This window comes from Rhipicephalus microplus, chromosome 9 (genome assembly GCF_043290135.1).
Source record: "Rhipicephalus microplus isolate Deutch F79 chromosome 9, USDA_Rmic, whole genome shotgun sequence".
Lineage (NCBI taxonomy): Eukaryota > Metazoa > Arthropoda > Arachnida > Ixodida > Ixodidae > Rhipicephalus > Rhipicephalus microplus.
In genome coordinates, this window is record NC_134708.1 from 89,813,017 (window position 1) to 89,840,934 (window position 27,918).

Below are 27,918 nucleotides of genomic sequence, written 5' to 3' on the forward strand. Positions count from 1 at the left end.
CGTTAGAGGGGTCGAAACCCCCGTTAGCTCGGGTTCATGGTGTCATCCCACACCAAACGCTTGCTTTCACAGACGACCCTGCGGGGCCACTTTTAAGAGGGAAACATGATATATGTAAAATTTACCTAGACGTTCTGTGACACGATTGAGCCGAAAGTGGCATCCTTTTACCTGTGTATTTTCATCCTGAAACATTTGTACATTCCACTTAAGAATCAAAATAAAAATTACCTTAATGACTATTTAGTAAGCGTAGCCGATTGATAAGAAAATATGAGTTTATTGCTACGTTGTAAGCGATTACAGACAATAAGTTGACGCCTAGCTCCTATGAAGCATTCACTTGCGTGGTACTGTCATATTCTTACAGTCTGGACGGTAGGTAAATATGCCACTTCCAGCTACACGACGAAAGTGGCTTCCGCAGTGTCGATCAGGAACGGTGTCAATGTAAGCATTTCGAACGCGAAGTTTGTAATAAGTCACTCCATCTATGAAAGAAAGGAGAAAAACGTAATGAAAAAACTAAACGAAGGCAGCCACAGTCGTGCCCCATAAAACATCCAAATTGATTTGTGAATTGTATTGAAGGTGTCGATTCATTTATTGTCGTCTGGAAAAAAGTATACAGAGCAAAAAAAAACATTCTACTGAATGACTTAAGGAGCATCACTGCAGCATATATGTATCTATGAGGTGCCATCTAGGCCCCTGTTGCAGGGATTGTGGATGCAAGTGATTGTTTTCCAAAAAAGTACTAGCAAGAAACAAAGGAACAATAATCAAGAACAATTGAAGCAGCAGAAATAGAAGATATCAACTAACTGATAGGACTAACTGATACAAGAAATGGTTAAAACATCTCTTCTTTAACCCTTTCACGAAAAAGAAATTGATTACTTGAACCGTAGGTGACATGCATAGTGCGTGATTGTGGCGCTCCGCATTAAGGGACGCGGAAAAGAAATAACGGCTCCAGGCAGCGTTGTCTTTGACCGTCGAGTCAATGCCACCAAACGACGAGCAAAAGTCACCAATTCTCTTCAAACTCAGCAAACAAACGTTGCCACTCTAGATAAGTGTCGCATAACTATACTAATAAATATCGCAATTTATGTATCACCCTGTATATGCAAAACAGTTTATAACCCCAAAATTATTCGGACAATATTCATTGCCAGCCGTGTCACCAAGTTCCCCATGAGATAGGTTGGAGTGTCTCGTTCTATGACTAGCCGTGAGGCTCGATTGGTGGCGAAAAAGTTACCAGTCGTTATGAGTGGAACGCTCATAATATCCCTTTATTTCAATGCGCTCATTCGAAAGCCTAAAATGCGGTTATTCTTTAGTTAAAAGCATCAAAGTTGTTTGTAGACAGTTTTAGATCCATATGAACCCATGAAAATGTTTATTAAAACTAGCTCGTAGGAAGTCCTGAAGAAGCCAATCGTTAATGATTATCGCACCTTTGGGTGTGAACTAATGTAGTACCGGGTGCAACTGCCCATTCACAATAGTTCATCTGCGTGCACAAATTTGATGCTTCAAAGCATAAAAGTGAACGGATAGAGAGAATCTTATTTAGCAATTCTTAGTAGTGTGCACACTCACCGAGAACGGTGAAAAGTACCTGACTAAACAATGTACCATAGATATCATATTGCTCACGCGCCACGTACCTCTTCACCGTTCATGCATACTCCTAAGTACGTTATCCCATACTATTTTTCTGGCCTCAAGGAAGAAACGCTATTTGTAAATGCTGGAAAACCCCGAACAGCCAAGCGTACTTTGGCGAAGAACTTTCCTCTAAAAATGGAGTTCGTAGACGCCTTTCACTGTACGCCAAGACCACATTTCGTACCTAAGGTGAACTATGAAAGATCATGCTTCATCCAATTGCAAAGTTACAGGTTAGTCAAGGTTACATGACCAAAGGCTCTTCCTGCTTCGGCATTTCAGATCGGAAGTATCCGAATCCTGATGGCTCCAACGGTCAGTGTTGAGAAAGGGCATGCACCAGGAGTGTGTCTGAATGCTAGCAGGCTCATGTCACGTGGTAAAGTGCGGGGTCTTTTCTGCTTAGTAGACTTGGCGTATATTATCGGGCACAGGCAGTGCCAAGAAAGTGTACACAAAGACCGGAGCAGTGAGAGGCTGCGCTGTCGTGCTATAAGCCTGAAGAACAGCTTATGCTCATCGACAGAGATTCTGCGATAGCAAAGGCCACAGGGGCCCTGGACTGAGGGCTCCACTTTCACCGGAAAAAAATGTATTAAAGTTTTGCGTTCAATTTGAATGCAAGCACCTCACGCGAAAATTTTGTGTCGAAATAGTATCAGTTGTAGTGAATTGTCACACAGGTCCCGTTAATTTGGGAGGCGATCGCCTGGCTAATTCCAAGAACCGAAGTATCGGCCCCCCGAACCGCACCACGAAAGCGTGGACAATTTAGAAGTGGTCCTTTTTGGCGCGCCAGCGGACGCCGGCTGTGGCCCAAAGAACAAGTCGGAGCCGAGAGTTGATAAACAAACAAAATTATATTCTCAATAATGGCAGATCGAAAACAATACACCAGAATGCACACTTAACAATAGTTGCATACAATATGTCACCAACCAAACAACGTACTACACAGTACAATCAGCCACACTCGAACAACGGACACAGACAACAATACGCACTACAATGCAGTCGCATGCATTGAACAACCAAGACACTTAAAGACTAAAGAGATAGAAAACCTATTCAGTCTGAAGTTCTTGGAACAAAAGTCTGGATGATACTCTTCCGAGAATCACTCACTCAAAGTCCAGCGTTGTTGTCGTTCCGCTGCCCTCGAAGTTTCTCTTCCAGGAAACCTCGCCGAAGTTTCTCTTCCAGGAAACCTCGCGTCTTCAAATGGCCACTTTCCAAGCTTCCAACTTCTTCGCCGGAAACACGTCGGCTTCACACACGCAGCTGTTGCCACGCGTCTTCGCTCGATAGCGGTAAACACACGCTCTTGCCTGTAGCTCGAGCCTTCACACCTCAGGTGGAAATCCTCTTCTTCTTCTCCTGCTTTGTCGCTACGGACAAAACCTTCGCCGACTACACGGCGGAATCCCTACGCGCTCTGGCGCTAACTTCCGTCTTCTTCGAAGTTTCTTTTCCAGGAAACCTCACTTCTCCTGCCTTGTCCCTACGGACAAAACCTTCGCCGACTACACGGCGGGATACCCTACGCGCTCTGGCGCTAACTTCCGTCTTCTCTTTCGAAGTTTCTCTTCCAGGAAACCTCACGTCTTCTCCTGCTTTGTCCCTACGGAAAAAAACCTTCGCCGACTACACGGCGGGATACCCTACGCGCTCTGGCGCTAAGTTCCGTCTTCTCCTCCGAAGTTTCTCTTCCAGGAAACCTCACTTCTCCTGCTTTGTCTTTACGGACAAAACCTTCGCCGACTACACGGCGGGATACCCTACGCGCTCTGGCGCTAACTTCTGTCTTCTCCTGATCTCTCGTCTCGGCTGCTCGATTAAATACCTTCCGCGCGAGATTCCAGAAGGTTCTCGTCATTTCGTCGGCGCGATACGCAGCGAAGGCTGGGGGGAGGGCGAGACAGTTCGAATGCCTTCCGCGACGGATGACTCAACTCGGTATGACCACGCCCCTTTCCATCTAAAAAGATCGAGTGCTTGCTTGGCCGCCGTTGTGGGGTGAGGAGGTTCGTCGGCGAAGCCACGCTTCCGCGGGGAGAGGGAGCATGCCCGGGGAGCTTTTTTTTCTTTTTCTTTTATCGTTGACCTCGCGGCATCACTCCGGGGTTTCGTCACGAGGAGTTGGCGGCGCGCTTTTTTGTGCGCTCGTTCTGTGACATGAATATAGAGCGAAGCAGCGGCTACAAGAGAGGAATCGCATGTGTTGTCTTCCGGGATGTAGACGCTGGAACGAGGAACTGACTTTTCCAAAAACACTCCGTAACGTTCTTATTGCGCGCACCACGCTTCGTGAGCAGTCAAGCTCATACTAAACATTCGCTTCTGTAAATTTTTTGAGGGTTGTCCACAGATGCCAGCTTCTCGGTGTGCCCGCAAGCTTTGAAATTGAAGTCTGCATGCCAAACTGAGGATACTGAAGCAGCGACGAAGTCGGCAAGCTATTCAGAAAAGTTGGAGTCATGGTCAGAACAAGCGGCCTAATGGTCATTTTGCCAGTGCAGATGTCAAGCTTGAAATAGGCTTAACACACCTCAAGACCTCAGTCTACAACAAACCCACCTCGCTGCATGTTCAGAAGCCTGCTCACTTACATTTTGCTGAGAGGTTGCTGGCAGACACCCTAGTATGTCCGGACTTTTAGTTAAATAACAAAAATGACGTATGTACAGAATGGCACGTTGTTGTAATCGGCTTGCTATGTTATCTACCACCGCCTGAGCAAGGCGCGTGACGTGCCAACTACTGAGCGTCATGTCTTTTTTTGCTCTTTCTTCCTTCCCAACTCCCTCTCCTTTCCTATGCTTTAAATACTGTGTTCACGACGAATAAACGCTTCAGTCCCCAGCGCTGGTCTCGCCTGTCGTTCACGCAATGTGTGTGCGCCAGCGATGTAACAGTAACGACGAAGATGGGATTGAAACCCATGACGAAAAAGAACACGGCGAGAAAAACCACGGTACGGCATTTCAAGAACCTGCCGCAGTGACGACGACAGCCATGGCCCTCCACCAACATCCCGAGTATGATGGCGAGAGGGACAACTGGAAAGCGTACGTCATCAAGGCAGAGGCTCATTTCGAGGTAACGGGGGTTACCGACACAGCGAGAAAAAGGGCGTTGCTCGTAGCAGCGTTAAACACGAGGACTGTGCAGATTCTGATGGGACGAGTTGCTCCGAAAAAACCGAACAGCCTAACCTACGAAGAAGTCGTTGCAGCGCTGGATGAATATTTTGACGCGAAGCGCCACGAGATAACGGAAAGCTTCCGGTTCTTCAGTCGATGTCGGCACGAGAGTGAGCCTTTGAAACATTTCCTTGTCGACCTCCGACGCATTCCAGACAACTGCAATTTCGGCAGCATGCTGGAACGAATGCTCCGCGACCGTATAGTCAGTGGCGTCAGATCAAAACCCTTGCAAAAACAGCTACTGGCAAGGCCAAACTTGACCTTGGAAGAGGCCGAAGCGATAGCACTATCAGCCGAAACGGTAGAAGATGACGCAAATAAGATATCGGGTGATGCAACTACCGTACTGAAGGTTGGCGCGCAAAGCGTGTTGACGAACGAGCCTGCGCTAAAATGCGGACGCTGCGGAAGTAAGAAGCATGACAGCCACGCTTGCGGCTGGGCCAGGAGAAGGTGCTATTGCTGTGGTAGGCCGGGCCATCTTGCGAAAATGTGTTCGAGCGACGCGCCGAAGAAACGAGAAACCGGGCAGACGCACGGCATGCGGGGACGAGCACTGGCGGTGGCGGAAGACCGCGCGGAGGGGAACGTAGACGAAGCTATGCACCTCTGGACTTTGACTTCATCCCGGAAGTGGCAGTTAGAACCCCCAATCCACAGGACATTCACGTGGTGCGGCGTTGACATGCCAATGCTGACAGACACGGGGTCGCCCGTCTGCGTTGTGCCACGCGAAATTTATGAAAAGAACCGGGAGAGATGGCCGACATTGAAATCTTCATCTGTCAAGCTTTCATTTTGCCTTGGCAAGCTCCCCGTTCTGGGACAATTGGACATGAAGGTAGCCTACAAGGGTGCCGTAGTAGACAGCTCCTTGGTAGTATTAAATTGTCCCGGTCCTAATCTTTCATTTGAGCAATGCAGGGTCACCTGTCCTTAACTTGACTGCGGAAGCTGGATCGCCAACGAGTCTCTCGGCCATGGACGACATCGTCAACAAGTTTCAAGACATTTTCAGCGCGGAACTCGGCTGCATCAGCGGTCCCCCTGTGCACCTTCTACTCAAGGAAGGATCTACACCCAAGTTCTGTAAGGCACGATCCATTCCTTTCACGCTCCTTGATAAGGTTTCTCAAGAACTTGACAGACTCGTAGCAATTGGGGTGTTATCACCGGTAGCGCATGCGGAGTGGGCTATGCCCATTGTGCCCGTCTTAAAAAAAGATGGAACAGTTCGAAGTAGCGTCGATTTCAAGATGACGTTAAATCTTGTATGCAAACTGGAGCAGTATCCATTTCTGGTGATTGACGATATGTTTGCATGCCTAGACGTTGGAGAGTACTTCAGCACTCTCTACTTACGTGACGCGTATAATCAAGTACCGCTTGACGAAGAATCGCAGAAGCTATGCGTAATTAACATTAACACACATCGAGGGATATTTTGCTTCAAGAGGCTGCCTTTTGGCATAGCGTCTGCCCCAGCCATCTTCCAGCGAAAAATCAAAACAGTCCTGTAGGGGCTGCCAGGCGTGCAAGCTTATCTCGATGATGTGTTGATTGCGGAGCGACAGGGAAGCAGCGAGACCCTGCGAACGGTACTGCAGCGTTTGCGTCAGCACGGTGTAAAACTCCGGCTAGACAAATGCAAATTGAGTCGGCCTTCAGTCTCGTACTTAGGGCACCAAATCGACAAAAACAGCCTAAACCCCACTGAGAAACATGTGGATGCGATCGCCCAGGCTCCTAGCCCGACAAATGTGCAGAACTACGCTCATTTCTGGGCATGCTGTCGTATTGCTCCAAGTTCCTGCGGAATATGTCATCTTTGCTTGCACCTTTGTACCAGTTGCTTGGCAAAAATGCGCGTTGGGTCTGGGGAGCAGCTCAACAAACAGCCTTTTCAAATGCATAGCAGTGCCTACTTGCGGCAAGGCTGCTTGTTCACACCGACCCCAAAAGCCATTAAAGCTGGAGTGCGACGCTTCGCCGCATGGCATTAGTGCCGTGTTGTTTCATAGGAATGGAAAAGAGAACCGGCCCATAGGCTTCCGTTCGCGAACGCTGACCACTGCTGAGCGGAATTACTCCCAGCTAGAACGTGAGGCCTTGGCCCTTGTTTTCGGGATGTCGAAATTTCGCGACTATCTCCTTAACAGAGATTTTACCTTTGTCACAGATTCTAAGCCGCTACTGGGCCTGCTGAAAGCGGAGAAGCCGACGCCAGCGTTGGCCGCAGCACGAATACAGCGCTGGGCTCTCTACCTTGGTGGATTTCGCTACAAGCTTCAGTATTAGCCCGGTAAGCTGCTACTAAATGCCGACACCCTCAGCCGGCTACCACTGCAGACTCCAGTTCCACCGTCAAGAAGCGAACCCCCAGAGTATGTTCCCGCTCTAGCAAGCTTCGATCATGGTTATGTGTCTGTCGAAGAACTCCAAGCTCTAACTGCGCGAGACCTCTTACTAACGAGGGTCATGGAGTACACCAAGCAAGGCTGGCCGAAACATGTAAAGGACAGAGAGTTGGTGCCATTCTCGGACCGCCGGTTAGAGCTATTCGTAGCTCATGGGTTACTGGGGTCATCGAGTTGTTGTTCCCACTAAGGCACGAGAACGGGTGCTACATATGCTGCATGAGACGCATCAAGGGTCATCGGTAATGAAGGCTGTCGCCAAATCGGCATTCTGGTGGCCGGGACTAGACCGAGAGATAGAACACCTCTCAGCGTCGTGCCACAACTGCGTGCAAAACTTTCCTATGCCACCCTCTGCTCAACCAGTGAGTTGGCCAGCAGTTATGGAAAAATTGTCCAGGCTGCACGCTGATTTCGCCGGGCCAATCGCTGGCCACATGATACTGGTAGTCGTGAATGCTGCAAGTGGATTGAAGCCGTGCCCATGAGGCAGGCAAGCACGCCGTCTACTATTGCCAGCTTTCGCAGCATTTTTGCCAGATTTGGTGTTCCACGCACAATAGTTACGGACAATGGCACGCAGTTCACTAGTGAAGAACTCGCCACTTTTTTGAAGAACAATAACATCACACACCTCCGTACGGCTGTGTATCACCCCCAAACTAACAGGCTCGCTGAACGAGCTGTTCGGACGATCAAGGAAGCTTTAAAGAAGATAAGCGAAGGCACATTAGAAGAGAAATTGATGAAAATTCTTTTTAACTACAGGAGAACGCCGTGCCACGATGAAAAATCGCCTTCCGAACTTCTATTCGGCTACTTGATCCGCTCTCACTTGGACTCATGTTTCCCACCTTTCCCAGGGTCAACCCAAGAGACGGATGATTGGACACTGCCGCCCGACACAGCCGTGTACGCCCGTAACTACGGCCAGGGGGAGAAATGGACACCAGGGAAAGTTCAGTCCACTACAGGGTCACGCATGGTCACCATACAAACGCCCGCTGGGGTGGTTCGACGTCACATAGACCAAGTGCGTTCCAGGCCAAGCCCGGCATCTGCCCGGAGCGGCGCTCAGCGACACCATGACGAGGGGAGCCCTCCGGCTGCAGCGGCGGCCACACCGACCGGCAACGAAGGCAAGTTGAACGAGCAGCCTGCAGACCAGGTGGCACCTGCGCCACCGCCGCCGCCTATCCAGAATGCGCAGAAATCCCCACAAGTTTTGCGACGCTCTACCCGGGAAAGAAAACCTGTACAGTGTTTTCAATTCTAAGGGAGGAGAAATGTTGTAATCAGCTTGCTATGTTATCTACCACCGCCTAAGCCAGGCGCGTGACGTGCCAACAACTGAGCGTCATGTCTTTCCCCGCTCTTTCTTCCTTCCCAACTCCCTCTTCCTTCCTACGCTTTAAATACTGTGTTCACGACGAATAAACGTTTCAGTCCCCAGCGCTGGTCTCGCCTGTCGTTCACGCACTGTGTGTGCGCCAGCGATGTAACACACGTAAAGTTCGTCTTCTACTGACAAGTGCAGAACCGAGATAATGCAAAAAACTGTCGCCAATTGTTTGGCAAGACAATGAACTAATCACTTCGAATTCGCAATGGCGTCATTCATACTTTTTGTCACCACTATCGAAATTTCCAATCCAGCAAAAATAGCCACTAGTGGCAAGCGTATCAACACATCGCCTTATTTGAGTTTTTTTAGTATTTTTAGCGTCGATATATACGTGTGCCCACATGTGAAAAATTGAAAATCAGTTCTAAGTCAGCTCTGTTGTCGTGCCTTTTTACCTTGTGCGTGCGAGTGACTGAAATAAGAAAAATGCCGCATGTGCAGAATTGTGCGTAAAGTTCATCGTCTACCGACAAGTCCAGAACCGAGAAAATACAAAAAAACTGTCACCAATTCTTTGACTACACAATGAGCTAATTATTCGCGATAACGCCATTCATACTTTTTCTCACCACTATCTAAATTTCCAATCTAGCAAAATGTAGCCACTATTGGCAAGCGTATGAAATTTTCACTTTATTTGCATTTTTAAGTATTTTTAGCGTCGATATATGCATGTGCCCACGTGTGAGAAAATTGAAATCAGCTCTAAGTCACCTCTGTTGTCATGCCTTTTTTATCTTGTGTGCCCGAGTGAGTTTCGCTCTGTTTTTTTATTGTGAGCATGAACCAACTAGCCGATGCTTCAACCCTGACACTCATTTCACGGCAGTGACAATTTCAATTTTGTTTACAAATATTAGCGTTTGCGTTATGAATTTGCACTGAACTTAACAATGGAATTCTTCGCCCTAGCAAGCCATAGTGATGTAGGTAGCCATAGAGTGTTTTGCAATATATTGAAATGATCCTATGTAGGAAAGGAAAAGTGAACTATGGAGCATACTCCCTGTTGAATAGATCATCACAACACCACAGGATGCATTTTTAGCCATGTAGAGCAATGTTTCTGTACCAAGAAGTCTCGGTCCTAAGTCTGAAAAATGAAAACAGTCCGGATAAAATCATAAGCATTATGAACACTCATGACAATTATTACATTAGGAGAATGTGAAACCTCACAAAACTGCTCTTAATTGTCGTGATGTTTGCAGTTGCCTTCCTTTATTCCATATATACGTCTTTCTACATCTAACGCAATGTTTTAAAGGAGAAGAAAATTTTTTGCATTTTATGATAACAATTCTTGGCCTATCATTGAAATAGCTCTGCAGAAGACTCACACATGCTGAGTGAACATCAGTTTGTATACATTTATTATTTAGCAGCGATTGCTGCCCACATTGCAGTTCCTGTATTGTCGCAAAAAAGGGTACGGAGACCAGCATCACCATATGAGGAAGATTTGTAATGATTTATCGACCGGTGAGAATTGCATGTTTATTTCAATCACAGTCACATAATTATTTAGTATATTTTGTTTGAAGATCAAGCTGAAATATTTTTGTAGTCATGCGGTGAAATGAAATCGGCTGATAACTGACTATATTAGGTTTACAGTTCTTGGGGTCGTGCCATCTTGCCAAAAACGGGATGCACTCTCTGATGACGAATCTCAGAAGCATGACACTAATTAACACATTATGAGAGAGAAAGAACTTGTTAAGCAAAAACAATTTGATAGCGAGATTCACCAATACTTCACCGACGTATGTCCGTCACGGAAGTGACGTTCAAAAATTCGCTAGATAAGAAGACAAAGAAAAATCTGTCAATTGGAGTTCGAACCCCTGACCTCTGGATCTGTGACAACAGATGCTGCGCAGGTTGTCGATTGTGGTGAGGTCGCATACTTTGTAGGTGTATGAAAACCATCTTTTATATCTGCACATGTCTCCACACAGCATTATTGGTATAATGAAGGAAGACATCATGACTATGACATCCGTGATCAGTTTTTTCAACGCGTCCTGTCTGGGCGTTCATTTCATTCGGCGCGTTTATATTAGAAAAATTGCAATTTATTCAATGTCAAAACACTTCCATGTGGTGACCCTACTCCAAGCGTCGGGGTCACTGATATAATCCATTCATATTGTTACGTGGAAAATAACAGTAGTCAGTCCGCAGCCACAACGCAGCTCACCGACCACGTCCACTTCTTCACTCTCAGTCTGAGGCACCTTTCTTGGGTATGTCCCACTATGCCCTGCTTCAGTCAGCCTAATACACGTATCACAAACCTCGGCAGCAAAAGCGCCGACCCGGTGAGTTTACAGGGCTACAGCAGGAGAAGTGAGGTAACGCCTGAGCCTTCATACGTGGATGATGTCCAGGGACACCATAGCAGAAGAGGTTGATGGATTATCAGGGACAATTTCATATGTATAGTGTCGGTCACTCGCCTAAGCACGTGGTACGGGCCCGCGAAAAGAGAGAGAAGCTTCTCTGAGAGACCTGCATGTCGCGTAGGGGACCAAAGAAGAACGAGGGAACCTGTCGGAAAGTTTTTGTCGTGATGCCGCTCGTCGTAACGATGTTTCTGCGAGTCTTGAGACGCTATTATTCTGCTGCGGGCAAACTGACGAGCATTGTCAGCTCAGGTAATAGCGTCACGTGCATATTCAGAAGTAGACTACGCAGTGCCTGGCAGAAAAATATCCAACGGCAACGTTGGTTCGCGTCCAAACAGAAGGTAAAATGGTGAGTACCCAGCAGTGTCATGCTGGAAGAAATTGTTTGCGAACGTCACGTAGCGTAGTGCTAGGTCCCAATCACGATGGTCAGTCGAGACGTATTTCGATATCGTGTCTGTCAGGGTGTGGTTTAAATGTTCTCTAAGCCCGTTTGTCTGGGGATGGTACGATGTCGTGAGCTTATGTTGAGTGGAGCAGGAACGCAGAATATCGTCAACCACTTTCGAATGGAACGTACGTACGGCCTCGGTCTGTCAGTAGTTAACGAGGGGCTCCATGCACTAAAATGAGATCGCCTAGTAGAAAATCAGCGACGTCTGTAGCGCGGCTTGTTGGCATAGCTCGCGTAACTGCATAGCGGGTCGCGTGATCTGTAGCAACCGCGACCCACTTGTTTCCAGAGGTGGATGTTTGGAAGGGACCGAGAAGATTCAAACCAACACGCAAGAATGGCTCCGATGGGATATCGATGGGCTGAAGATATCCGAAAGGGGGTTCCGACGAATTTTCGCGATGCTGGCAAATTTTGCAAGCGTTGACATAACGACGTACATAGCGTGAGGAGCCAGGCCAGTAGAAGCGGTGGCTTTCACGGTGATATGTGCGAAAGACGCAAAGTGACCCGTGGTTGGCGCGTCATGGAGCTCGCGTAGGACTGTGGAGCGCAGGTGCTTTGGTATGACCACAAGTGGGTCGTGACCATTGGGCGATAAATTACGCCTATATAAAGCGTTGTGCTTTAAGGTAAACAGGTGAACAGAAGTGTTTTGCGGTGAAGATTCGAGCTGTTGTATTAGGCGGCTGATATGCGGATCGCGACGCTGCTCGTCCCCGAGATGAAGCAGCTGGGAGATGGAAAGGACGCAAGCCACGGAATCAGTGCTCGTAGGATCGCAGTCGGCCACAGGGTAGCGTGACAGACAATCCACATCTTTGTGCAGTTTTTCTGATTTATACACTATGGTGTAAGAATACTCTTGGAGGCGGAGTGCCCAGCGGCCAAGACGACCTGTGGGATCTTTGAGGGAGGCGAGCCAGCAAAGAGCGTGGTGGTCGATGAGAACTATAAATGATCGGCCGTATAAGTAAGGACAAAAATTTGCGACTGCCCACTCCAGCGCTAGACATTCGCACCCTGTGATGAAATAATTACGCTCCGAGGAGGACAGCAGCCTGCTGGCATAAGCTGTCACGCGATGATGCCCAGGTTTTCGCTGAGCCAACACACCGCCTATTCCGTAACCGCTGGCATCGGTGCGGAATTCGGTCGGTACCGTAGGGTCGAAGTGAGCCAGAACAAGAGAGAAAATGAGCAAAGTGGTCAGGTCGAAGAATGCTGCTGCTTGCGAGGGACCCCAGGCAAACGTCTCATACGCTTTGAGTAAATCTGTTAGGGGCCGAGCGATTTCCGCGAAATTCTTGATGAGCCGCGAAAATAGAAGCAGAGCCTCACAAAGCTGCCTACATCTTTGGCGGTTATTGGCACAGGAAATTCCTTCACAGCTCGAACTTTTTCTGGATCAGGCTGTACGCCGTAAGCGTCAAGAATATGTCCAAGTATTGTAATGCTGGGTGCTCTTTTGACAACGAAGCTACGCAGTGGACACCTCCTTAAGTCTGCTACCACGGCTCCGGGTGAGGATACGGTTTCGTCTCCTACCTTGGCAACGACAGCGACCAGGTACATCACCCTAACGAAACCCCGTGATCCCGGTACCTTCAATGGAGAGGACAACGCGAATATTGACAAGTGGCTTAGTATGTACGAGCTCGTCAGCAAGCAATATAGCTGGGACCCAACCGGTATGCTTGCGAATGTCATTTTCTATCTTCACAAGACCCCTCGCATTTGGTTTGAGACCCATGAGCACAAAATCACAAGCGGAGAAATGTTTAAACAACAGCTCCGCGACCTCTTTGGCAGCCTGCTTGGTCAACAGCTTGATGCCCGAAAGCAATTGGCCGTACGTACACAGATGTCCGCCGAGCCCTACTTGACTTATATTCAAGACGTCTTAGCGTTGTGTCAAAGGGCCGAACCCAACATGACTGAGGCGACAAGATTTCGCACATTTTAAAAAGAATCGCCGACGATGCATTCAGCCTGCTTGTATTAACGAACGTAACGACCATCGACGCCGTGATCAAAGAGTGCCGCCATCTCGAGCAGGCGAAGAGTCGACGCATTTTGCAGCAGTTCCAGCACCTATCCAACAACGTGGCAACGTCGTCTTGCGAAGCTACTCTTCGTCATCTGTCTACAACCGAAGACGGAACGCGCATCGTCCGTCGGGAACTCGAGGCCGCTTACCCGGCTGCCAGTAAACCGACGTTGCCCGACGCCTCAACGCCAGCTGTCTCTTTGATACAGGCTGTTGTTCGCCAGCAATTCGCTAACCTGGGTATCCTGTCCACTGCACCCACCCTAGATAATACTGATCTCTCTATAGCTTCTATGGACAAGAGACGTCGCCGTCCGTACACCATTTGAATCAGAAACCCATCTGCATGGCGATCAGCTGATGATAAGTCAATCTGCTTCCACCGTAATCGCGCGGGACACATCGCTCGTTACTGCCACAGACAGTGGCCATCTATGCCTTCTAGCTCGTACCCCGCACCTCTAACGAAATGTTACTTGGAAAATAACAGTAGTCAGTCCGCAGCGACAACTCAGCTCACTGTCACTCTCAGTCTGAGACACCTTTCCTAAATATGTTCCACTATGCTCTGTTTCAGTCAGCCAAAATATCGTAACAATATTGAGGCATGTCAACCTTAAAGAATGAGCACTGTGGCTCATACTCGTTTTTAGGTGTGAAGAAGAAGGCAGCGGGGCCTCGTCCGACAGACAGACAGTAGCACTGACGTTTGCCTGCTCTGAGGGTTTTGCTTTGGATATAGTAGTGTTGATTGATTTTTTTATATTTTAAATCATTTTTCATAGGCGTTTATACGGTGTCCTACTTGATTAGCGAGTGTGTTTTGATAGTTAGACCAGGCAGATTCCGTTTTCCTCACGTGGACCAGGGGCGTTCCTCTTGTCTGATTCTCTTCCTCCGTAGGAACTACCAGTAGGCTTGTTTCTACGGAATGGCATCTCATCCGTGCCTGTGGCATTATACCCAAGCAACAATGGTATCATATGGATGAAGAATCTAAAAAATGATTCAGGCGGAGCTGAGAGCCGCTACAACTCACTACCAAAGCATCACACATTTAAGACAGTACGGCAGGGGTGGCGTTCTCTTCTTCTCGTCTGACCCTGCAGCTCTGTGTTCGAGACCTACTGAAATGCTCGGTATTCGCTACCAACCCGGTGAGCGCATTCGTTCCACCTCACCTACCCAAAGGCCTCGTTCAGGGTGTCGATGTCAACTTGACTTCAACTGTGATATTAGATATGTTTTCAGAAGCAGGTTGGATAGCGGTCCATATATGTAATCGAGTTGTGGACAAGAACTAATTTCCAACGGAGTCCGTTATTGCTACATTCTCCCGGTTGAATCGCCCAACCAAAATCAAAGCGTGGCCTTTAGTATACAGAGTTGAGCCACTATCACCTCGTCCCCTACAGTGTAATTAATGTGGGCGTTATGGGCACTCAGTGAAAGGATGCAGGTCAGTACCTAGGTGCATAATTTGTGGCGAGACGCACAACTCAAACGACTATAAAAGTAACAAAAAAAATGCTGTCTTTGCCATGAAGCACACTGTGCTGATAACCCGAATTTCTCAGCCAAGGCACGTGAAATCCCAATTAGTGAATTTGTAGACAGAATACGATGCTGCCGAAAGGATGCCATTGCTAAAATTCAGACCAGAAAATGAAGGGTACGCAGGTGTAGCTATCCGCTATTACATAGCAATAGAAGTATCATTTTCCCTATAATTTCTGACATGATCGAGAAGGCTGTGGATAAAGCTATGCAACGCCTTGCTACCATCGTGTGTGAGTCACTGTCGCATATTATAGATAACCAAATCGAACAAGTCTATGGGGCGCTAATAGATATAATTAGGGCTTCAGAAAATCCTGAGTCTACACACCCGACAAGTGAGGCAGAATCTGAGATAACTCCGTCGGATGCACAGTCTGCAGAGCCCTCTGGGGAAAGCGTTCAGAGGCAAAGCCAGGGTGAACAGGAAGCTTCTCAGGATACACAAGATATGGACATAAATATCAAATGCCTAAAGCGTTCTATCTCCTGTATTGAAAAAAAAAAACCTGGCTCGCCGAACCATGTCAAAAGCAAAAAATACCAGAAGGACAATCTTTCGAAAACCGATTTTCTAAAAAAAGTATTTTAGATAAGGTAGTTGCTTAAACCATTCTAACAAAATCAAGGGGTCTGTTAAAATTATACATTAGAATTGCCGATCTCTCCACTCAGCCATAACAGATCTGTCATACCTGTCTTCCAAATTCGATCCAGCTAACATTGCATTACAAAAAACTCGGGTTTCCACACATCACTTGTTTCACCTACCCAACTACCTAACTTTTCGCCTACACCATCCATCCAAAGGCGGAAGTTTAGCGTTCATTATAAACAATAAAATTAGTTTAAAAGTTAAACTCTCATACAAATGTATGTCTTCTGAATGCAAAATTTTCGCGTTAGATATTACCGTGCCTGGATACTTGCCTTTCTTACTACTAAATGTCTACTTTCCGGAAGGCGTTCAAGAGACGAGATTGATAGATATGACTGCCAATTCAGGCTGTAAAGAAAATAATCCTAGTTGGCGACTTGAATGCTCACCATGCATGCTGGGGTTTCAGAACGAATCAAAGTGGACAACGGTTGTGGGACTGGTCAGCAGACAACAAACCATTGTGCCTCAACGCTAGAATTCCAACATTTATTCGAGGTCATTCACTCTCTGCTTTAGATTTACGCTTTGTAAGCTCGGCTATTGCTAGTACATCGTGGACAGCCCTTGATTGTGCCTCTAACTGTACCCACTTTCCTTTAGGGTTTGCGATTGCTTGCCCCGTTAAACCACCATGCTTTAATGCCCGAATCTATAAAAATTATTCAAAATTTCAACACGACCTAAAAGCTGCTTTAGCCTCTCCCTTTCAAGATAGTGATGACACTAAAGCTATGAAATTAAGCGTAGTAATTAAAAGGGCACACAAAATCGCTCAATTTGCTGTTCATTCGGCGAGGAGAGTACCCTGTAGCTCCTGGTGCAATTCCAACTGTTCACGAGATCACAGACGACGACAGACAGCTTTAAAGAAGCTAATACATAATCAGTCCCCTAAGAACTAGTCACATTATAAATTTCTTGCCGCTGTATTTAAACGCACAGTGGCAAAGCTAAAGAAGAATGTATTAAAAGACATTTTGATTTTCTCCCGAAGCCGAAATATAAAAAAGCATTATTTTGATATATGCTATCTCACAACATCCTGTCGTCTGCAGTAAATACTGATTATGAAAAACTGTCATTCGAAGAAATCAAGAACTCTTTAGAGTGAATCGACAGAGGTCTAGAATTATGAATTTTCTCGACTATTGCTTTCAACTGGCAAAAGTATAGCATAAGCACTAACTTTGAAAACGTAACACTGTCCGAAGCATCAAAAGTAATTCGAGATCTACCCTCGTCAGCTCCTGGTCCAGATAGAATCATAGTCCATATAAATAAAACTTCAATCAAGCTATACCCTGTCAACGTACTCAATCTTATAAACTACTCTTTAAAGAGCGCCTGGATACCGTATGACTGCAAAATGGCTAAGGTAATCCCAATAATTAAAAAGCAAGGATTAGGTTTTAACATAGAAAATATCAGACCCATCTCTCTAATATCTAACCTCGTGAAACATGGAGAGGGTCCTGAATGGCCGAATAAAGTTCTGGATGACAAAAAAGGTAATAATAAAGATAAACCAAATTGGTTTTAGCAGTGAACGCTCACACAGGTGTGCCCATGCAGACCTACAGACTCGAATACATCTTGCTCATGAAAGAAAACAGTATGCCGCATTAGTACCTCTTGACGTAGCTAAAGCCTATGACAGTGTCGAGCACTCTATTTTACTGGATGCCTTGCAGAGGCTAAAGTTTCCTCATTATATTGTTGATTACATAGCAGAATTTTTAAAATCAGGAGAATTTTACTGCACGAAGGATGGATGTTGTTCGCATAAGGTCAAACAGAAACGTGGTGTTCCCCAAGGGTCCGTCCTATCTTTAGCATCATTCAATATACTGATGAGCTCTATTCCAGTTGTTCATGATGTCAGTGTCTACGTTTATGCAGATGATATCGCGTTCTTCACTGCAGAGACCGGCTTCTACTCACTACACAAAAATTGCAAAGATATAGTAATAGTCTAGAAATTTGGTTGCAATCCACTTTATAATTAATGAAAATCAGTAAAACAGTGCTCTGTGTGTTTTTCATAGCGGATTCAGTTTCAATTTTTGTATTATATAATCGAGAACCTATTCCTCAACTAGATTCTGTCAAGTACTTAGGAAGTATTTGTAATAAAAAGCTGAAATGGAGCGCACACATAGAATATCTAACAGCAAAGGCACAACGGGCGTTCGGTTGATTACTCAGGCTAAGCAACAGAAAATACAGGCTGTGCAGAGACACGATCTTAATGTTATGTAATATGTATGTGCGACCACTATTGGAATTCGTGTGTGTAATATTCTTGGGGTTTGTAGGGTATAAAATGAACCACCAGTAATGTTCGAGCGAGAAGCCCTGCGAATATTCCTGGGACATTCCAGGTTCGTGGCGAATAATGTAATGTATCAAGAAGCGTGATCCCCAACACTCCTCTGTCGATTCCGCAGCCTAACGGTACAAACCGTCTTAAAGTTCTACAGTTTACCAGCGCGAAGATCAGAGTGCGCATTTATCAGCGACCCTGACTTTTTCTTTTTGCACATTGGCCTCGATTTCATACACCTCCGATAATTTTTGTGAAAAAAAACTGGATTGCATAATTGTAGACATTGGCACGGTAATCGAAACTAAGTCCTCAACCCTCAATATTACGTTAGAGTATGATGAAATCAACCCCCCACAAGCCAAGTTGTGATCTTTTCTATTTTCACCACTACTATAAAAGATTACTTGGTACGTGCTGAAACAAAGAACGCAATAGCTACAGAAGCTTCTGTCAACAATGACAAGGCAGGCGTAGGAATCGCGTCTGATTTCCTCGGCTGGTCCTTTTCAGTGAGGCTTACCGATTTTATTCCTATATTTCAAGCCGAGCTAGTAACTATTATTTTAGCTCTTCGGAAAATTCCTACGATCGAAACTGTGCAATCATCCTAACAGACTCACTTTCGGTGTGTGCAGCTCTGATAACCTCAGAACAATCTCGTGCCATAGCAGCATTCCACACATTAGCACCGCCACATTTAAAGCTCCTAAATCTAGTGTGGGTTCCAGGTCACGGCGGATTACAAATAGATGAATTGGCAGAAGCCTTGGCGCGAGCATCACTTGATGGATTAGTGATTTCGGTGCTTTCCGACTTAGAATACTTATCAGGAGTTTAATATAGAAAATTCGCTATTTTTGCAGTTAGTTTAGAAAATATCACATAATGGCCAAGTTATCAGCACCTCAAAATCTCAAGGAAAGCCACGTGGAGTGCGTCAAAAAAACTTGAAAATCTCATCTCCAGGTTCCGGTGCCATGTTCCCCTAAAAAATTTTTATTTACACATAGCTCGTTTGGCACTTTCCCCCTTTTGTTCATTCAACGAAGCATCAGAAACTATTGAACATTATTTTGGCTCATGTAAGAACTATGCAGAACTTAGAAAAAGTCTTCTAGCTATTCCTTTTGCAAAGCTAGGTTTAAACTTAACGACAGAAATTGTTCCAATTTTAGATGCCTCTGTTTTAAGAAATCGCCACAGAGATGCATTCGATGTGCTTTGTAATTTCATTCAAGACTGTAAACGTTTTGCAACATGAAGTCCACCTCCAGAAATACTCAAAAAATAGCGGGTCGAGAAGAAATTTCCGAAATGTGGATAAATTCGTGTTATAATAAATAACCGGGTTTGGCAAAACCAGCTGTCTGATCGGCTCCCAAAATCAAGGTATAGTTATGGGTGTCTATTTTCTTGTTGAGTTTTTTCTCACTCTCTGAACCTTTGTTTTCTTTTTTTAAGATACTGTCTTCATTCTACAACTTTTTTTCCTTTTTTTGTTGTAAGAAAGAGTGCAATAATTGTCCATATGAGGCTACATGTTCTCTTGGCGAATCCCCCAAAGTGGGTATGAGCCATGAATCAGAGGCTACAACAAAAACAAAAACAAACAAACAAACAAGCAAACAAACAAACAAACAAAGTACTCTGGTTCTAGTCAACTGCTGCCTGTCTGTCTTGTTTTGTTCGCGAAATTACTGGTGACGACGTGGGTACGTGTACGTGTACATGGGTACGTGTACTTTGACGGTGTCAGCCATCTTAGTGACAGCGACATCTCCCAGAGCAAGAAGTAGCCACTACCTGCATGGGTTACCTCCTATATTAGGTTCCTTGGCATCGACACCCAGAAAGATGACGGCTCCGACGACAAGCCAGGTGGTCCAAAGGAGCAATGCGCATAGTTCTTTTCTCGCGCATGTTTATCATGTGCGACAGACACCAAAACCGTTTCATGGAGATATTTTCAAAGATGTTGATGACCAGCTCGACCACTTTGATCGGGTTGCCACTATCGACGAATGGGACGATGTTCACGCGCTGCGCAGGATTTACTTCTTCTACTCGAAAGACTCTGCGAAGACGTGGTACCAGAACCACGAGCGCTCCTTCGCAACATAGCAAAAGTTTAGCCGAAAATTCCGTGACGCCTACCGCAACGATGAAAGAAAGGAGACGACTTAACAAGCAATATCTTGGAGTAACCAATGCCCGAACGATCGCGTTTTCATGTTAGCCGAGTACATGCTTCGGCTCTTCAGGCGTGCCGACCCTGCCAAGCCGGAAGAAACTAAGGTACGGCATTAGATGCGAGGTGTAAAAGAACACCTTTTTGCTGGACTAGTGAGCAATCCACCAAAGAAAGTCAACAAGCTCATCCGTGAGAGAACTTCGATGGAACGTACCCTGCAGTAACGGTCGTAACAAAACGAACACCACATCCCGGCCACCACATGCTCTATTCGATCTGACAGCAAAAGACCGGCCTTCGCAGGCTTCATTTGAGGTATCGTGCAACATGAATTCCTACAGCTTCAGGCAGTGGAATCCCGTTCGCATGTGCCCGATATCGCAGATGTAATCAGACAAGAAGAGTTGCATTCAGTCGCACCAATGGCGCCAATCGCACCACCAATAACTGAGGCCAACGTCCTCATATATGGGGCTGCATTGTGATCCTTTGCGCCACCGGTTACAGGTCACGTTATGCAGACAATGTACGAGGCTATGCACCCCGTCCTAAACACTGCTTTGAGCCCACCTCTCAGCTCAAGGTTTCTAAGCAACCATTCCTATCTGCCGGCCTCAAGACAGAGCGCTAGCAAGGCAAGCAGCTGGGGCACCTCGGATAACCGCCCGCTCCGCCATCACTGTGGCGAAGCAAGTCACGTGTACCGTAACGGTCAGTACCGCGAACTAGGTCTCCACAGTTTGCACCTTGAGGCTCGATGGCCACGCTATAGTGAGCGCCCACGCAAAATCGAAGCCTATATTACAGACCAGCGAACTCCCTCGGCTGTTCCGCATCACCAATCAATATCACCATCGGCTCACCGCTTTACGTCGCCCAGTGTGCCCTCATCGACTTCAACAACCTTCAGAAGCTGGTCACCAAGTCCCCGTAGGGGAAACTTGTAACAGCACTACTGAGAGGGAAGTCACGGTCAGGCAAACTTTTGAAGACCCTCCTGTGACGCAACAACGTGACGACGACAATTCCGGTTTTTCAGTGTTCCCCGACAGCATAAAGCTCGTACATTTCTGCCGAAATCGCCGTATTCGTCGACAATCATTCTGTCAACGCCCTCGTCGACATCGCAACTAGATAAGAGAGATGCTTGGGCTAGTTGGTGATTGTGAATCAACATATTTGCACAGCGCAAGACTACGAGTAGTTACGACGCAACTACAGAAGAAGAGACAAGGACAGATGGAGCGCTGATTTCAACTGAATTTTTACTAGCAAAAACGCTGCAAATATATACCCTTGACAGAACATCACCGCGCTGTCACACAACCTATTGCATCATAGCAAGGCAATCATCATCTTATTATATGGTTACGACACCACAATTCAGCACAAATTCGCAATCTATTGTGTCGAAACCAGAAGCTCGATTTCTTTTTTAGTCAGAGCCGCGCAATCACACAACCTATTGCATGTATCAGCATGCCTTAGCTTGCTCTAACTAGAAAAAATATCGAGTTTCTGGCTTAGACACAATATATCGTGAATTTGTGCTGAACTGTGGCGTCGTATCCATATAAAGAGATGGTGATTGTTTTGCTGTGATGCATTACGTTGTGCGATTGCGCGGTGATATTCTGTCACGAGTATATATTTCCAGCGTTTTCACTAGTAAATTTCAGTTGAAGTCAGCGCTCTTTTTGTCCTTGTGTGTTCTTCTGTAGTTGCGTCGTAACTACTCCTAGTCTTGCACTGTGTAAATACGTCAACACTGGCGCCAACAATTCCGTGATGAGCTCCGCTCTGGCATCTCAATTTGAGGAACCTTACCACACCGTGGCAAGAAACCCAAGTGCGCACGGCAGGTGGCCATCTGGCGATGCCTACTGGTTTGTGCACGGTGTGTATTCGAATCCTCACGTCGAAATTTACGGGGTATTTCTTCGTATAGCGAGTGTGCTCTCAGCCAATCACCTTGGGAGTGGACTTTCTTCGTGAATACGGCGCAGTCATTGACCTCCGTGAATTACTTGTGTCGTTTGAGTATCTGTTTAGGGCTGAAATTATTGGTTCGCGATTCTCGGGGAGAGCGCTCTCTGATTCTTTAACTCTCTGGCCTCGAAGCAGTCTTTCTGTTAAGGTATAATTGGGCCAGGACGTGTCTGACACAATAATTGCAGAGGCCGATTTGTCTCCTTACTTCGCCACAAATTTGCGTTGCCCGAGGAATCGTCCAGCCTAGCAAAGACATGCTCATGTCCAATCATGAACTTCAGCGACGAATATCGCCACCTTACGAGACACACTGCCAGTGCATACTTTGAACTTCCCGATACTGAAGGTTCGTCCACGTTAGCTTCCATTTCGTCGAACAACCACCTTGACGAGGCCTTCGCGAGCACTTTCGACGTGGACGAGGGCCTACCTTCGGCACAGCGAGAAAGACTTTTGCGTATACTTGGCTCATATCGACACTGCTTTACTACAACGTCGACGCTTAACCAGACGCCATTTGCCCAGCATCGTATCATTACGGAACCCGCCGAGAGACCCATCCGACAACATGCCTATTGGATGTCCCAAAAGGAACAAGACACTATGCATGACCAAGTCTAACAGATGCTTTATGACGACGTCATCCAGCCATCGACCTGTCCCTGGGCTTCGCCACTTGGGTAAGTAAAGAAGAGTCGGATGGTACGTTGTGCTTTTGCGTTAATTACCGTAAATTAACAAGGTCACCAAAAAGGATGTTTATTCTCTACCCCGAATATATAACTCACTGTACCGTATACGCAATTCTAAGTTTTTTTTTCTACATATCTTTGCGTAGTGGCTACGGGAAAATCATAGTGGACAAGCGTGACTACGAAAAGAAGGCTTCTATTACTACCGATGGCTTGTACGAGCTTAAAGTCTTGTCTCGAGGTCTGTGCTCAGAGCCAGCTACTTCCGAAAAATGATGTATACGGTTCTCACGGGGCTCAAATGAAAATCATGTCTGGTTTACCTTGACGACGTCGTTCTTTTGCAGAAACGTTCGAACAACATGTCCAGTGCCTTCAGACAGTTCTACAGGCAATCAAAACAGCGGGGCTTTCTCTCAAACCGGAGAAACGCCATTTTGGATACGAAGAACTGAAGTTCCTTGATCATGTTGTGAGCCATGCCGGCAGCCGCCCAGATATGGAGAAAACCCGTGCCGTTGCCATCCTCTCCGAGCCCACAAATAAGCGCGACCTACGCCGACTTCTGGGGCTCTGTGCGTACTACAGGTGCGTTGTGAGAAACATTTAGATGAATGCTGAACCCCTCAACAAGTTTACAAAAGATGGTCTTTCGTCTGTTTGGGGTCTATATTCGCACTATGTGTTGAACACCCTTAAAATCGTCTGCAGGCTTCAATTGTATAAGGTTATTTGGACGAAAGCGCCGACACGCAGGTACACAAAGACGCCAGCGACGTTGGACTGGGAGTGGTACTAGCTGAGTGGCATAATGGTGCAGAGCGCGTGATCGCTTATGCGAGCAGAACTTTATCCCCAGCGGAGAAGAACTATTCTGCGACCGAAAAAGAATGCCTCGCTGTTGTCTGTGCCATAACTATGTTTTGTCTATACTTGCATTGCCGGCCATTCAGGGTAGTTAGCGACCACCATTCTCTTTGTTCGCTTGCGAATCTGAAAGATCCCTCAGGTCGCCTAGTACGATGAAACCTTCGCCTACAAGAAGTTGACGACACCATCGTCAATAAATCTAGGCCGAACCACACTGACGCTGACTACCTGTCACATGCACCAGTCGAAAATACGAACACTGACCTTGAAGACGATGACATTTTTCTTTCTGCCGTATCAGCAAGCATCTTGGATTAGCGAAAGCGTGACGACTCGAAGCTCATCCCACTGATGGACAACTTAGAAATACGCAACTCTCACCCTCCTCAATTTTTCGCACGCTCGCTATCCTCCTTTTGTTTTCAAAATGAAGGGCTTTATGAAAATAACTTTGTTTCCACACATTCTACGTATCTGCTTGTTGCGCCATGCTTGTTGCAACATGTTCGTGGCATGAAGAGGCATCGTCCGGACACCTCGGCTATACGCGCACGCTGCAACGAATTCGTCACTCCTACTTCTGGCCACGCCTCGCAAATACAGTCAAGCGCTACGTTTGCACATGTCGCGACTGTCAGCGACGTGAAATTCCACCTTTACTACCAGCAGGACTGCTAACACAATAGAGCTACTGAAGGTGCCTTTTTATTAGATCGGCATGGACTTTTTGGGATTATTTCCCAAGTCATTGTCTGAGAATCACTGGATTGTGGTCGCTACTGGCTACTTAACACGCTAGTGCGAAATGGAAACGCGTCTAAAAGCTACCGCAGCAGACGTCGCCCAATTTTTGGTAACAACATTGTCCTACGTCGCGGTGCACCAGCAATCGTCGTTATTGATCGGGGGACAGTTTTCACTATGAAGATGATGCAGGAAGTCTTGAGATTAAGTGGCACGAAACATCGCAAAACAACAGCTTACCACCCGCAAGCAAACGGGCTCACTGATCGACTTAACAGCACAACTGCCAACATTCTGTCAATGTATGTGGACATCGACTACAAGAACTCGGATGATACCCTTTCTTACATAACGTTCGTGTGTAATACTGCTGCACAAGAAAATACTGGTTTCAAACTTTTTTGATTAGTTCATGGTCGCGAGGTGACAACAGTGGTCGACGCCATGCTCCTGCCCGACAACTTAGGAATGTATCTCTCGGATGCCGCCAAGCTCACGCAGTGCGCAGAGGAAGCCCGTCAACTTGCTCGTCGCCGTATTCACTGTCACCAAACCGCAGACGTACGCCGCTACAATCTTCGTCACCATGGAGTTATTTTCAAGCCTTGTGAGAAAGTCTGGGTCTTTACTTCTATTCTACAGCGTGGCTATTTAGAAGAGCTGCTTCATCACTGCTTAGGCCATTACAAGGTCGTACGACGTCTCATCGACGCTCTTTACGAGGTCCTCTCAGAAGGCACTTCGAAACGTTCTCGTCGCCTCTCGCAAACTGAAGTCATTCATGTTTCAAGGCTCAAACCCTACTTTTCGTGCTGTGACTCGACAGTGAAGTGACTAGCTTTATTGGTGAGATTGCGTAGTTTTTTGTTTACTTCTTTTTCTTACATTCTTTCCTATTTTTCTGATTTGAATCCGGACGCACATCTTACTGTGCTACTTCGCGTTACGCCATTCATTTTGCTTGTCTAGTAATCTTCGTCTCATTTTTTTTTCTTTTTTTGCCTTCATGTACAGCTTCAAGACGATGATTCATGGGAGAGAAGGGGGTAAATACTCATGTTACCATTGAAGAACGAGCGTTGTGTCTCATACTCGTTTTTTTCGGTTGTGAAGAGGAAAAAAACGTTTTATTGCTGAGGTTAAAGTCAACACCTGACTGTCGGTCTTGTTTTGTTCGCGACAATATCAAAGGAAGAAAATGACGCAGTTGAGCACTGCACCGCTGCTCAGCTGAAAAGGACGCTGCACCCCTCAAGAATAGCAGCAAATTATCACTGATATGCAGTGACTTACCCTGCCTAGAGATCGCATTCCCATCGGCTTTCTCAAGTGAAGTTTGAGCGTTGAGTGAAGGGGCATTCTTGAATAGGGGGGTTAAATTGGCAGCCGATAAGGGGACACCTTGTCCGTCAAATACCAAAGTGACAACCAAGCCCGATTTACCACTCTCCGCATCCCCGTACGCAGCCAACTTTAAGTTCACTGATCCAATGCGTTTGATTACAGTTTGTGCTCTCTTTTCGCCCCTCTCTCATGGGATTTGAGGTGCATGCTTCGAGAAAGGAAGGGAAGTAATTATTTTTCTCGGCAGACTTTCAAAAAGCTTTATTTTTCTTGTGGGTCTCTATCTGCTTGCAGGCCAACCAAATCGAGGACAGCTCTGCCTGTGTTTTTTCGGCTTAGTCGATCTAGCTGCGAATTTCTAAGAGCCTCCGCCATTTGTCCCAGGTGTTGTGCACTCCCATAGGCGAAAACTTCTCTGCGGAGGTGCTGATTGGTATATTAAAGGCCCTCTTTATGCACCGTCGAATGACTGAATGTGTTTCTCCCTAGACCTGATGCCCGAGAAAGGCGTGGAATAGCACACTCGGCTTATTACGCATGCTTGAATTAGTTTGAGCACGTATCTTTTTTTGAGGCCGTGTCCTTTCAGCGAAATCCTTCTAAATAATCCAAGGTCTTGCGTGGCAAATTCTGCAAGTCGTTTTTTCAAATGCGAAGCATTTTTTAGCGAACTTGGGCGACTTTGAGCGTATCTATCTATCTATCTATCTATCTATCTATCTATCTATCTATCTATCTATCTATCTATCTATCTATCTATCTATCTATCTATCTATCTATTTAGCCGTCTACGTTTGCGTGCTCTAATGGTCACCCCCTTCACTTCGCGTGAACCAAAATTAGCATGGCTGGGTAAGGTGGTTTTACGAGTAGAACGCGCTGATCAAGACAATAACAATGTCACAATTCCATCACGTACGGCGTCAAACACTTCCCGACAGGCAATGCGAATACCCACGGGCGAGTAAATGCCGCTAGTATGCAGGTATGTGCCACAAGTGATTGACACTTGGTATCTACCCTGGAATAAAGAGAACACACCTGTGCAATATCAACGCGTGATCGTCATGCAATATCCGACATTGGTAGCGTCGACCCGAGGAATGCAAAGTATAAATGTCAAGGTTCCAGCTGGAATCGAACGCAAGCATTCTGCTCGACAAAGAAGCATTTTACCACAGATCTAGCTATACCTGGCCTCGGTGCTCCTTTTCTATATAGACGCAGATCTTCATAAAACGTCAATATTGGTTGCAGTGCTGTCTACCCAATTTTATAAACAATGCATATGTACTCCTTTGATACAGCCGTGACGTCAGGTTAATGTCCATTGTGAATATTTGCAATTGCGCTGAAGCTGATTTATGTAGCAGTGTGCAGGGCCAGTACACTGTAAACCAAATTACACCCATATAGGTGTTTTATAGTGTCTATAACTCACACCCCTACACCCCACAAAAGGGGTGTATCAAGCAGTACTACACCTATACCGTGGGTGGCATTTCCGAATTTACACCCTATGGCAAAAACATTTTTTCGAGTGTAAAAGCAAATGTACACCCAAGTGGCCTTAAGGGAGTGAGGGTGTAAAAGCGAATGTACACCCAAGTAAATCTTAAGGGCGTAAGGGTGTAATATTGCTATGACACCCTAACACCCTTAAAAAACAAAAGTTGTGTTGGGGTGTAATTTCCTCAAACAGCAAAAAGGGTGTGGGGGTGTTCATGCTGAATAATGCCCCAACACCCATGCGAAAAGTAACATAATTAGAGTGTTACCCCTTTCCAGTAGGCCCCTGTGGAAGCACGTGAAAGCTTACCCTTTAGCTAGACCTTTCATGTGCAGATGTCCTATTGTAGTAGCTCCTACCACAGTGTAGTAATCCTGGCCCAAGCACAGCTTTTATGGTACATATATG

The 27,918-nt window shown here is 46.3% G+C and overlaps 1 long non-coding RNA gene and 1 pseudogene across 1 annotated transcript; one reads left to right on the forward strand and one right to left on the reverse strand.

The window, feature by feature from the left end:
* Positions 1-260: 260 nt before the first annotated feature.
* Positions 261-27,918, reverse strand: LOC142771390 (uncharacterized). Its single transcript, XR_012885893.1, has 3 exons — positions 27,820-27,918; positions 9,712-9,801; positions 261-491 (listed from the first exon to the last, which is right to left on the reverse strand). It is a non-coding gene; the product is annotated as an uncharacterized LOC142771390 (long non-coding RNA).
* On the forward strand, positions 4,550-8,756 carry LOC142771389 (uncharacterized; annotated as a pseudogene).